The 11,977-nt window shown below is 42.4% G+C and overlaps 1 long non-coding RNA gene across 1 annotated transcript; it reads left to right on the forward strand.

Annotated features, from left to right (window-relative positions):
* The first annotated feature begins 4,119 nt into the window (after positions 1-4,119).
* On the forward strand, positions 4,120-11,480 carry LOC149128337 (uncharacterized). The gene is made up of 3 exons (XR_016212689.1): positions 4,120-4,221; positions 5,054-5,153; positions 11,414-11,480. It is a non-coding gene; the product is annotated as an uncharacterized LOC149128337 (long non-coding RNA).
* The last annotated feature ends 497 nt before the right edge of the window (positions 11,481-11,977 follow it).

An 11,977-nucleotide genomic window follows, 5' to 3' on the forward strand; every position in this document is an offset into this window, starting at 1 on the left:
GACTCTACCTCATTCTACATTCAAACTATTAATTAAAAATGAATCAGACACCTAAAGGAAGGGCTAAAAGTAGAATATTTCTAAAACAAAACACAGGGAAAAAATATTTTTGACTTTGGTTTAGACGAACAGCTCTCAGATATGACATGAAAACCACAAACAAACAACAACAACAACAACAAAAAATCTTGGGGCCCGTGCTGTGGATTAGTAAGCTAAGCTTCCACATGTGGCGCCAGCATCCCATACAGGCACTGGTTCATGTCCCAGCTTTCTCCTTCCGATCCAGCTCTCTGCTATGGCCTAGGAAAGCAGTGGAAGATGGCCCAAATCCTTGGGCTCCTGTACTCAAATGGGAGACCTGGAAGAAGCTCCTGGCTCCTGGCTTCGGTTCAGCCCAGTTCCGGTCATTGTGGTCATTTGGGGAGTGAACCAACAGATGGAAGATCCCTTCTATCTATCCCTCTCTCTGTAGTTCTATCTTTCAAATAAGTAAATAAATAAAAATCTTTTTTAAAATTTTAAAAAAGAGGAAAAAACTCAGACTTTACTTAATCAAAATTAAAAACTCTTACCTTTCAGAAGGTACTATTAAAGGGCAAGGGAAAGGCACAGATGGAAAAAATTCAACAAATCATGTATCTTGTAACAAACACACATCTGGAAAATATGAAGAATTTTTACACCAATAGAAGAAAACCAACAACCCAATTGGAAATGGTCAATGTATTTGAAACAGATATTCCAAAAAAGATGTATGGACTACAGTTAGCATAAGAAAAGACACTTCCCATCATTAGTTATTAGGGATCTCTAACTTCACACCAAAATGAGACACCACTGTATACTAGCTAGAATGGCAAAATTTTTAAAAGCTAAACAACACCATGTGCTGATAAGGAAATACAGCAGCTGAAACTCCCATACATCCCCGGTGCAAAATGACATGGCCAGCAGTTCAGTGATCTCTTACAGTATGAATCCAACTTACCTAGAAATCAGTGATGCTACTCCATGGAATTTACTCAAGAGCAGTAGAAATGTATCTCCATGCAAAGACTCATACATGAATACTCATAGCAGGATTTTTTCATAGTAATAAAAGGCTAGAAACACGTCGATCCTCATTAACCGGTGAACTGATACACAAAATGCAGCAGATTCCTAGAGGATAACGCAACAATCACATACTTGATTCTCGCAGCACTGTGGACATAGTTCCAAAACATTATTCTAAGTGAAAGAACCCAGATTCCAAAGAGCATATATTGTATTATTGCTTTAATATAAGATTTCTAGAAAAGGAAAAGTTATAAAGGAAGGCTGATGGTTGTCTGCAGCCGGCAGTGACAATGGAGATTGAAGCTAAGAGACCATAAGAGAACTTCTAGGTGATTTAAGCATTTCAAACTAAGTTGTTGGACACACCTGTAGAAATTTACTAAAACCTCATTCAGATGGGGCACTTGATGCCACAGCTGAGTCTGAGTGGGACACTTGCATCCCATGTTGGGTGCCTGGGTTCCAGTCCCAGTTCCACTCCTGATTCCAGCCTCCTGCTAATGTGTGCTGTGAGTGGCAGCCCATGATGACTCAAGTACTTGGTCCCTGGCACCCACTGTGGGAGACCCACTGTGGGAGACCCAGATTGACTTCCCAGTTCCTGGCTTTGGCCTGGCCCAGCCCCAGAAGTTATGGGCATTTGGAAGTCAATCGCTTGCTCTCTCTCTGACTTTCAAATAAAAAAAATATTTTTAAAAACTCATTGAAGGGCCAGCGCCGCAGCTCCCTAGGCTAATCCTCCACCCGCGGCACCGGCACACCAGGTTCTAGTCCCAGTCGGGGCACCGGATTCTGTCCCGGTTGCCCCTCTTCCAGGCCAGCTCTCTGCTGTGGCCAGGGAGTGCAGTGGAGGATGGCCCAAGTGCTTGGGCCCTGCACCCCAGGGGAGACCAGGAGAAGCACCTGGCTCCTGCCATCAGATCAGCTCAGTGCGCCTGCCGCAGCGTGCCGGCCATGGCAGCCATTGGAGGGTGAACCAACGGCAAAAGGAAGACCTTTCTCTCTGTCTCTCTCTCTCACTGTCCACTCTGCCTGTCAAAAAAAAAAAACAAAACAAAAAAAAAAAAAAACAAAAAAAAAAAACAACTCATTGAAGGCTGGCACTGCAGCTCACTAGGCTAATCCTCCACCTGTGGTGCCAGCACCCTAGGTTCTAGTCCCGGCGGGGCGCCGGGTACTAGTCCTGGTTGCCCCTCTTCCAGGCCAGCTCTCTGCTGTGGCCTGGGAGTGCAGTGGAGGATGGCCCAAGTGCTTGGGCCCTGCACCGGCATGGGAGACCAGGAGGAAGCACCTGGCTCCTGGCTTTGGATCAGCATAGCTCTGGCTGTAGCGGCCATTTTGGGGGTGAACCAATGGAAGGAAGACCTTTCTCTCTGTCTCTCTCTTTCACTGTCTAACTCTGCCTGTCAAATAAAAAAAATTAGAAAAAACAACTCATTGAAATGTCCCCTTTTAATAAATGCATTTAATGCTATACAAATCATACTCCAGGAAGGCTGATAAAAAATAAAAATGAAACCTGCAGTGCTAGCATCCCATATGGGTGCCAATTTGAGTCCTGGCTGCTCCACTTCTGATCCAGCTCCCTGCTAATATGCCTGGGAAAGCAGCAGAGGACAGCCCAAGTGCTTGGGTCCCTGCACCCATGTGGGAAACCCAGAAGAAACTCGTGCCTCCTGGCTTTGGCCTGGCACAGCCCTGCCTGTTGTGGCCATTTGCAGAGTGAACCAGTGGATGGAAGATCTCTCTCTCTCTCTCTCTTTCCCTCTCTCTATAACTCTGCCTTTCAAATAAGGAAATTTATGATTAAAAATAATTAAAAAGATTCAATAAAGGTTTTTTTTTTTTTTTTGACAGGCTTGACCAAGTCTTTTATCTCTAGCAGAGTGCATTTCACAATGTGGCCCAGGGGCTTCCTGAATCAGAACCACCTGCAGACAGATCCCTGTCTTCACAGCTGTCAGTAAAGACAGATCCCTGAGCCTCCCTCTAGGATTCAGAAGTCAGACATTCACTATTCAGGGTCTCTGGAGGAGGTTTAGGAGCAATACCAGGACACACTGTGACAAGTTAGTACAAGTTTAATTTATTTTGTTGCAAAAGTTGCAATCCATACATTGTTTTTCATAATGTGCATTTTTCATAAACTTTCTGGAGATCCCTTTGTGTGTTCATGAGAGATAATGTTTATCAAATTTTTTTGCTCCTATAATTTCTTTGTGACCTCAAAAAACACTGGCCCTATCGAATAAGCTAGTAAAGATTTTTAATTCCTTTACTTTCTGACAGTTTGTGTAGTATTGATACTACCTCTGCTTTAAATGCTGGATAGAATTCACCACAGAAGCCACCTCACAGGGTCCTGGATATTTTTTTTTTTTTGAAGGGAGGGAAGAGATTTTAAAGTAATAATTCAACTTCTTTACTTGACGTTGTCTCCCTAGATTTAGATTTAGTATTTTTTTCTTGAGTCAGTTTTGATAATTTATGTATGTTTAAGATTTTTCCACTTTTCTGTGTTGTCCAATTTATTGGCATAAAGTTCTTCATAATTTTCCTTAATTTCTGTAGTTTCTGTAGTAATTATGGTATAGTAATGTTCTATCTAACTTTAAGAATTTGTGTCTTCTTTTTCTTTTTAAAATTAAATTGTGTTTAAAGTTGATTAATTTTGTTGACTTTTACAAAAAATTTTCTTTTGGTGTGATTATTTTGCTCTTCTTATTTAACTGTTTTCCTTTCTGATCTTTATTTGTTCTTCCTTCTATTTTGAATTTTATCTCCTCTTCTTTGGTTTCTTGGGATACAAACTTATCTCATTGACATTTGAGCTTTTTATTTAGAATATAAGAATTAAAGCTACAAACATCCCTCTAGGCACTGCTTTGACTGCATGCCATTAATTTTCTTATGCTACGTTTTCATTTTCTTTCAGCTCAAGACAGTTCTTAGCTCCCTTTGTGATTTCTTCTTGTTCTCATGGGATATTTTTGAAATGTGCTAACTTCTCAATAGTTGGAGATTTCTAATTGCTTTCTGTTACTGGTTTTTCATTTAGTTCCAGAGTGATCAGAAGACACACATCTAATGATTTCAATTACTTTCCACTTAATGAGACTTTTTATGGCCTGGAATATGGTCTGTCCTGGAGAGTGTTTGGTAGGTACTTGGAAAGAATGTGTACTCTGCTGCTCTTGGGTGAAGAGTTCTATCAATGTGTACATTGAGTTGGAGGGTAGATGAATTAAATGATGAATAAAACACACTTCTTGCTCTCTAGGTGGTTTATTCTGATAGAGCAGAGGTTCTCAATGCAAAGCAGTTTTGTCCCTGAGCTGACATTTGTCAATGTCTAGAGACATTGTCACAACTAGGAGCATGTGCTCCTGGTATGTGGGAGATAGATTCTGCTGAAGATCCTATAATGCACAGGACAACTCCTCACAACAATGAGTTATCTGGCCCAAATTGTCTCTAGTGCCGAGATGTGGAAATCCTATTGTAGAGGATACAGGGGTACTTATAATTCAGAGCTTCAGACAGCAATGCCCATGCTCTCACAATTATACTGCAATGTGGCTAAAACTGATCAACCCTTTAGCAGTTACCATACCTCTCACACAATTCCTTGTCTGTCTTTCTCACTAGTTTCTAAACCTCCTGTGCACTGGACCCACCCAAATATTTATGGTGATTAAAAGAACAGGGTGTGTATGACTTTGGGCTAGTTACCTGACTTCTCCAAATCTCAATCCTCTCACTTTGTATAATATGAATAATGTACGCACCTAACAGCATCATTGTAAAAATTAAATAAACTCAAGGAAGGCACTTGACACAGTGCTGGTACATACAGTCATTATTTTATTACTCTCATTGTTATATCCAGGCCTTAGTTCAGGGCCCTGTAAATATGTACAAGTAAATGGTTGAGTAATCGAGTCACCTTCTCTCACCTTTCTTCTCTCCACGGTGGAAATGGGCTTTACAGAGTAATCCTGGCAGGAACGAAGCATGTCTCTTCTTATTCCTGACCCTGATGGTCGCCTTGAGTACAGAAGATGGACAGCAGCCCAACAGGACAAGCAAGCGTAAGACACTTCCACCCTTGGGACTCCCACTAGCCTGACATGAAGTGGTCACAGAGAAAGCAGCAAGGTGCTTCCCTGCAGGACCCCCACAGTGTTGCTCACTCAGCAGCACCCTGGGCTGGCTTCCCCAGTTCTGTTTCAGAGAAGCAGTTCTTGGTTCTTACTGGCCATGAAGCCTGCACTACACCCCTCCATCTGCTGCCTGAGCCTTGGGTCCTCTCTCCACACCATGGACCTCTCCCAGATATTCTGTGTGTCTGTTGGGTAATCTTTTTGATCAATATTAAGTCTTTGGACCCCTCCCTGTATACCTCATCACCTTTCCCTGTCTCCTCCTGAGTGACCCAGCAAAGATCGTATCTGTGACGCAGTTTGCTCACTTTCAAAGTGGTGAGGGAGGGAGGAGTTTGTCAGTCTGATGTCTTAACCATGTTTGCTTTTGAGGGAGGAGTCCTCGTGAGAGAAAAGACACCTCAAGACTTAACAGAGCCCCTTGGTGTATAAAGTAGGAAGACATGGAGTGAAGAAAGGGTTAAGTGCGTTTAGTGCAGAGCACATGACTCCATTTTACTATCTGGTTCTTTCTGTGCCCTGAAGTTGGCAAACATCTGAGAGCACAAACAAGATCTGGAGTCCTCCTCCTTATCAAAATGTATTTGTGGGTTATTGATGTCTCAATCCTCACAATCCAAAGAAGCCATTATGAGTTTATGGAGTTTCTCCATATATTTACCTAGAAACTTGCCTCCCCTGGTGACAGGATACAGCAGAGATCAAGGCCAAGAAAGAACAAAGTGATCTGAACCTACGGGAGATAGAGGCATATGCGTGAGACAGCATAAGGGGCAGAGTGTTTATCTTACTGTTTTTGAAATTAGGAAATGGTTATTCTATTTTCTATTGTTTTAGCTTTATGCCCTAGAACAAATATTTCTGCTTTTTTGAACTCCAATGTAATAATGAAAGCAGTGATAACTAACATTTTTGCTTGGTGCATATGCACTGGACACTTTACTCAACCTTTTATGTGTATAAATTCATTTCATTCATTCATTTCCTAAGTGTTTCCTGACCATAAATTAGAGGCTAGACACTGTTCTACATTCTGGGAATATGACAATGAACAAAGGCCTTAGACCCTTCATGGATATTCACTCTTAACCTTCCCTTGGGGAAGTTAGTAAACAATAAATAGGCAAATTGGATCACATACAAGAAGGCAGAAGTCATTGCTCTGGGGAAACAGAGTTGAGTATTGAGGTTGGGCTGTTGCTATTTTTCAATCACAACAGTGAATGCTTCATTGAGGAGCTACCACTTGACCAAAGACTTGGAGGAATTTTTATAAGGAATGAGAATGCATACAGACAATGTTGCTATTTGTTTTAATAAATGAATCTGGGACCTGTACCTCAAATCCCTAGTATATCTATACCAACACTTATATTTTGTAAAATAATTAAGCCAGAGCCAAGTACTAAGTGAGCCAAACAGGAAGCTGCTCATACAGTCACTAGTTCCACTGAGTGGTGGTGTAAGAGGGGTTGACTTTCCATGCTACTTAGAGGAACTGGGTATGCCTCTGAGGTGGTGCCTTGTGGCATTTGGAGGCATTTTTTCTAGACCCTTCTTCTCAAGATGGGTCATAGTCTATTCCTTCCATTCTTTTTTTAAAAAAATATTTTTGAAAGACAGAGGTAGAGATAGAGAAAGATTTTCCATCCACTAGTTTACTCCCCAAATGGCTACAACAGATGGAGCTAAGCCTATCTGAAGCCAGGATCCAGGAGCTTCTTCTGGGTCTCCCACGTGGGTGCAGGGGTATAAGGACTTGAGCCAGCCTCTGTTGCTTTCCCAGGCACATTAGCAGGGAGCTGGATCAGAAGTAGAACAACCAAGGCTTGAACCAGCGCCCATATGGGATGCCAGTTCTGCAGACCAGTGCTTTAATCCACTGTGCCACATTGCCGGCCCCCCTCCTCTCCTTATAAGTACCCTAGTCCTTAAAAATGGAGTTTCTTACCAATATAATGACATGGATAATGATACTCATAGCTTTCTTGTATGGGAAAAGCATGAAGGAACCAAACTTCCCCGGGACTCTGGAAAGGCAGGGAATCAGTCCCAATCCTGTGAACTGAACCTGTGACTTCTTCCACTTCATATGGCTGCAGCCCGGGCTCTTTTTTTCCGAGTTCTCTAATACTCGTATGCCAGATCCTGAGGTTTTCTCTCCAGCATTACCTCTTTGCTCTAACCCAAGTCAAACCAGCTTTGAAAGATGTGATGCCATGTCTTGCATACTATGGTTTTCAACCTAAGGGTCCACTTTCCCTTAAAAGTAGATCTCTGAGAGCTTATTTTTAATTCTGAGAGAGGAATTTCAAGGATCAAGCAGCCAGGGAGCAAGTGGAAAAGATATTTGGGGCAGATGGTCCTTGGGAAGCTTTAGAAATCTTTCCCTCTAGTAGGTCCCATACGCAACGTGTCTTCTAGGAACTGCATGGTGCAATGTCTTTCCTCTTGTCATACACAGGAGGACCTCCCCACCCCCACAAGTGCCCTGATCCTTTACATGTGAGTGGGACAGAGCAGAATTGTGGTGCTGGAAGGGTTCTTGTTTATAAAGGAACTGACTGGTGCTTTACGACCTCACTTCTAAGGTTCTTTACAGTTCTTGTGTCAGGATAAAGTTCAGCTCTTCTCAGCCTTTCCACCAATAAGCAATCTGTAAATAAATTTCCACCAGTCTTCATCATTTAAAAGATGGCCCCTTTAAGACGTTTGTTAAAAAAACACGGGGATACTTCAGAAAGTTTGTGAAAAATAGCATTAAAAATGGAATTATTTTGGTGAAATTTTTTTTGGAAATCCATGCATAGTTTTTCCATAATATGTGTTTGCCCACAAGCTTTTTGAAAGACCCTCAGTCATGAATTGCTTAACAACAGGGACATATTCTTAGAAATGCATCTTTAAGCCTGCGCCGTGGCTCAATAGGCTAATCTTCCACCTAGTGGCGCTGGCACACCAGGTTCTAGTCCCGTTTGGGGCGTTGGATTTTTTCCTGGTTGCCCCTCTTCCAGGCCAGCTCTCTGCTGTGGCCAAGGAAGGCAGTGGAGGATGGCCCAAGTGCTTGGGCCCTGCACCCCAGGGGAGACCAGGAGAAGCACCTGGCTCCTGCCATTGGATCAGCGCGGTGCGCCGGCAACGGCAGAAGGAAGACCTTTCTCTCCGTTTCTCTCTCACTATCCACTCTGCCTGTCAAAAAAAAAAATGCATCTTTAGGCAAGTGTGTCATTGTGTGGACATTATAGAATATAGCTACACAAACTGAGATTGCTATGATGTCACTAGGCAAAATAATCTTATGTTTTTATGAGATTCCAACATGTATGTGATCCATAATTGACTGGAACATTACTATGCAGCACAAGACTGTAATTGCATTGTAAATTCTTGGAATAATAATGTGAGATGCACTATTATAAGTAAATCCTCAATAAACAACTCAGTATTATTGGCACTTTTTTTTTTTTTCCTTACCAGCTCCTTTCTTTCTTCCTTTGAATTACTGCCCTCTTACATGATACGTAGTCAATGACATGGATCATTTTCCCCACTGCAGGCTGGCCACATGACTACCTTATCTCTCTGGTCCAATAACTGATGTGGAAGAAATCGTTTAGCTGAAGGCTATAAAATGTTGTTAGAATTATCAGGCTATATGTACCCTTAACTTTCCGGGACTACTATTTGTAAGCATCAGGCAAATCTAGAGCTGCCAGTGGTCAATTTTTGCTATCATGTGGAGAGACCACTTGGGAAGAAAAGCTAGCAACCAACACTGACAGATAAACACAGGGGGGTGATGATCAACTGGCTCAATTTTCCCAGACTGAAGGCTTTCCCAAGATGAGCTAAAATCCATAACATCCTAGGTGAACCAGGATGGTTGGTTGCCCCAAGGTGAAGCCCTGATGATATCACTGGAGTACCTGGTTTTTAAGGGCTCAGAGACAGTCTGTCTTTGTACTGCTTGGCCGTGGGAACCAGTAAGTTAACTTTATTTAGCAATTTGAAAAAGATTTTTAACACTAGCACCCTTCCGTCCCTCAAATAAAAGCTGACATTTCTGCTAACCTGTGTTGTGTTATATAATTTCTATTAGATTATTAGAGAAAGTAACAATCGCTCAAAGACCATCATTCTTTTTTTTAACGATTTTTTTTCTTTTTATTTGTTTGACAGATAGAGTTAGACAGTGAGAGAGAGAGACAGAGAGAAAGGTCTTCCTTCCATTGGTTCACTCCCCAAATGGCCGCTACGGCTGGCGCTGCGCCGATCTGAAGCCAGGAGCCAGGTGCTTCTTCCTGGTCTCCCATGCAAGTACAGGGGCCCAAGTACTTGGGCCATCCTCCACTGCCTTCCAAGGCCACAGCAGAGAGCTGGACTGGAAGAAGAGCAACCGGGACTAGAACTGGCGCCCATATGGGATGCCGGCACTGCAGGTGGAGGATTCACCAAGTGAGCCATGGCGCCGGCCCCCCATCATTCTTTTTAGATTTATGAAATCCTAAAAGCTTAAAGTACCTGGGCTAGGAACCATTAAAGTTATTTCATCTCCTTTCTTACAAATACTGAATCTGAGTCCTATTTTACCACTGATTTTGATAGTTAAGCAACACTCTCACTTCTCTATTTAGAGAGAGAGAGAGAGAAAGAGAGAGAAGGAAGGAGGGAGGGAGGGAGAAAGAAATTGGTTAAGGTTATTACAATGATATCTAGGAATGGGAGCCCAAGGTAACATTTTGGAAGAAGGAATTTGAAAATGAAAATGGATTGGTGATATTTCAACCTTTCCTTCAGAAGAGATATTCATGAACTCTTCTTTCAAATATTTAATGAATGCAATTATGTGCAAGGTGCCTTGCCTAAGGCACATAGGCAAGTGGATGCCCAGCGTCCTAATGGGTCTAGTTCAAAGCAAATTAGTCAGGGAGGGATTTGAGGAATGCAGACTCCACCCCTGGGCGTCACCATCATTTTATTGCTCGTCTGCTCTTATTATTACTGTTGAGCACTTCTGCTAATTTAGCTATTTCCCTTGGTAGGGCAAATATTTCAACAGATGTGAGCTATGCCAACTGTCACCCATAGGGAGGGAGATTATAAAGGAAAGAACATCTGAGAGGAATTAGGAAGAAAACAAATACGATGGTACGTCAGAGAGTGGAGAATCATGGGGAGCTCATTTGCTTGTTGGAAATGGATCAACTGACATTCTCAAGATTGCAGAAGCCTTCCCCAGCACTGATGGCTCATTTTCTGGATGCAAAGCAGCATGGTAGGTGCTGCAGGGAAATCCAACAGGAAGAGAAAACGGTCACATTTCACCTGAGTGCATAAATCCATTGCAGCTCTAAGTGAGAGGAGAGTGTGGTGCCGTGGAAAGAGAGCAAATCAGCATAGGTTGAACCCCAGATCTGCAAGTGGACGGTCCCATTGCCTTGAAGAAATCAGCCATCTTCTCTGAGCATCATCAGTCTTATCCTCTTTAAACAGAGATAATCCTGTTTACCTTGTAAGATTATTTTAAGGACCATAGCAATTTATTTAAAACTCCAAGAATGGTAACATGGACAGAGTAACTGCTGTTGTCATAAGTAGGAAGACAAACTTGAAACACACTACTTTGTAGAACCAAATAAGAAGTTATGATGCAAAAAATCATTCAATATTTCCACAAGTACTTGTTAGACACTTGCTATGCTCCAAGTGTCACGAATGCCAGGAATACAAAGAGAAGCAGGAGAAACATCATCCCTTCTCATGTGCAAAGTATTGAGCAATGGCCATGAAGTGTGCATAGTGTGGTGAAGGCATGGGTAGCAGAGAAGGAAGGAAGAGCTTCTGAAAGGAGGCATGACGTTTGAGGACTCAAGTGTGTATCAGAGTTAGCCCGTGAGATGACAACGGCATGGATGGAGAAAAGTCCTCAAAGAGCCTGATTTAAAGATTTTGATGAGTTGGAGGAAGTGTTCCACCAAAGCCTTTCTGAGAAGTCGTGTCTAGAGGCTACTGTCATTTTTAAAAATTGTTCATTTATTTGAGAGGCAGAGAGACAGACAGAGAGAGTGCCCATTTGCTGATTCCCTCCTCAAATGCACACAATGAAGCCAGGAGCTGAGAACACAGTCCAGGTTCCCTATGTGAGTGGCAGGAACCCAGTTATTTGAGCCATAATTGCTCTTTTCCAGGGTCTGCATTAACAGGAAGCTGGAGTTAGGAGCTGGAGCCAGTATTCAACTTGGGTACTCTAATAAGGTACGTGAACATTTTAACCCAACTCTTAACCAGTAGGCTAAACATCCCTCTGTCATTTTTATCTTACAATCCCAAGCTACACTTCTTGTATAACATGCTGTTAAAGCTCTCCCAACTCCCTCAGACTTTACCCACTGCTGGTCTCTGTATCTGTACCTAAAGATTACTTTTCTAAAACTGCTGAAACGTGTGACTCGTATGCCAGCTATGCATGTGGCAGAGCTGAAGTGTCAAGAAATCAATACTCCGCCAACCATTGTGAACAGTGTTGTGAAATCTTTTGCAAGTTTTTCTTTGCAATATTAAACCATAGTAACTCCTTATGGAGATGACATACAAGAATTCCCTGTGTTAGCCTCCAGCCAATCGCTCTACCACCTCTGTACCTTTCTTCCTATGTTTCCTTCATTTCCCAAATAAACCACGCACTTGCATTCAAACCCTTATCTCAGTGTCTGTTTCTGGGAGAACCCACACTGAGACACTGAGTAAATGGT

The sequence above is a fragment of the Oryctolagus cuniculus genome, chromosome 1 (genome assembly GCF_051225735.1).
Source record: "Oryctolagus cuniculus isolate XC-2025 breed Fujian yellow rabbit chromosome 1, ASM5122573v1, whole genome shotgun sequence".
Lineage (NCBI taxonomy): Eukaryota > Metazoa > Chordata > Mammalia > Lagomorpha > Leporidae > Oryctolagus > Oryctolagus cuniculus.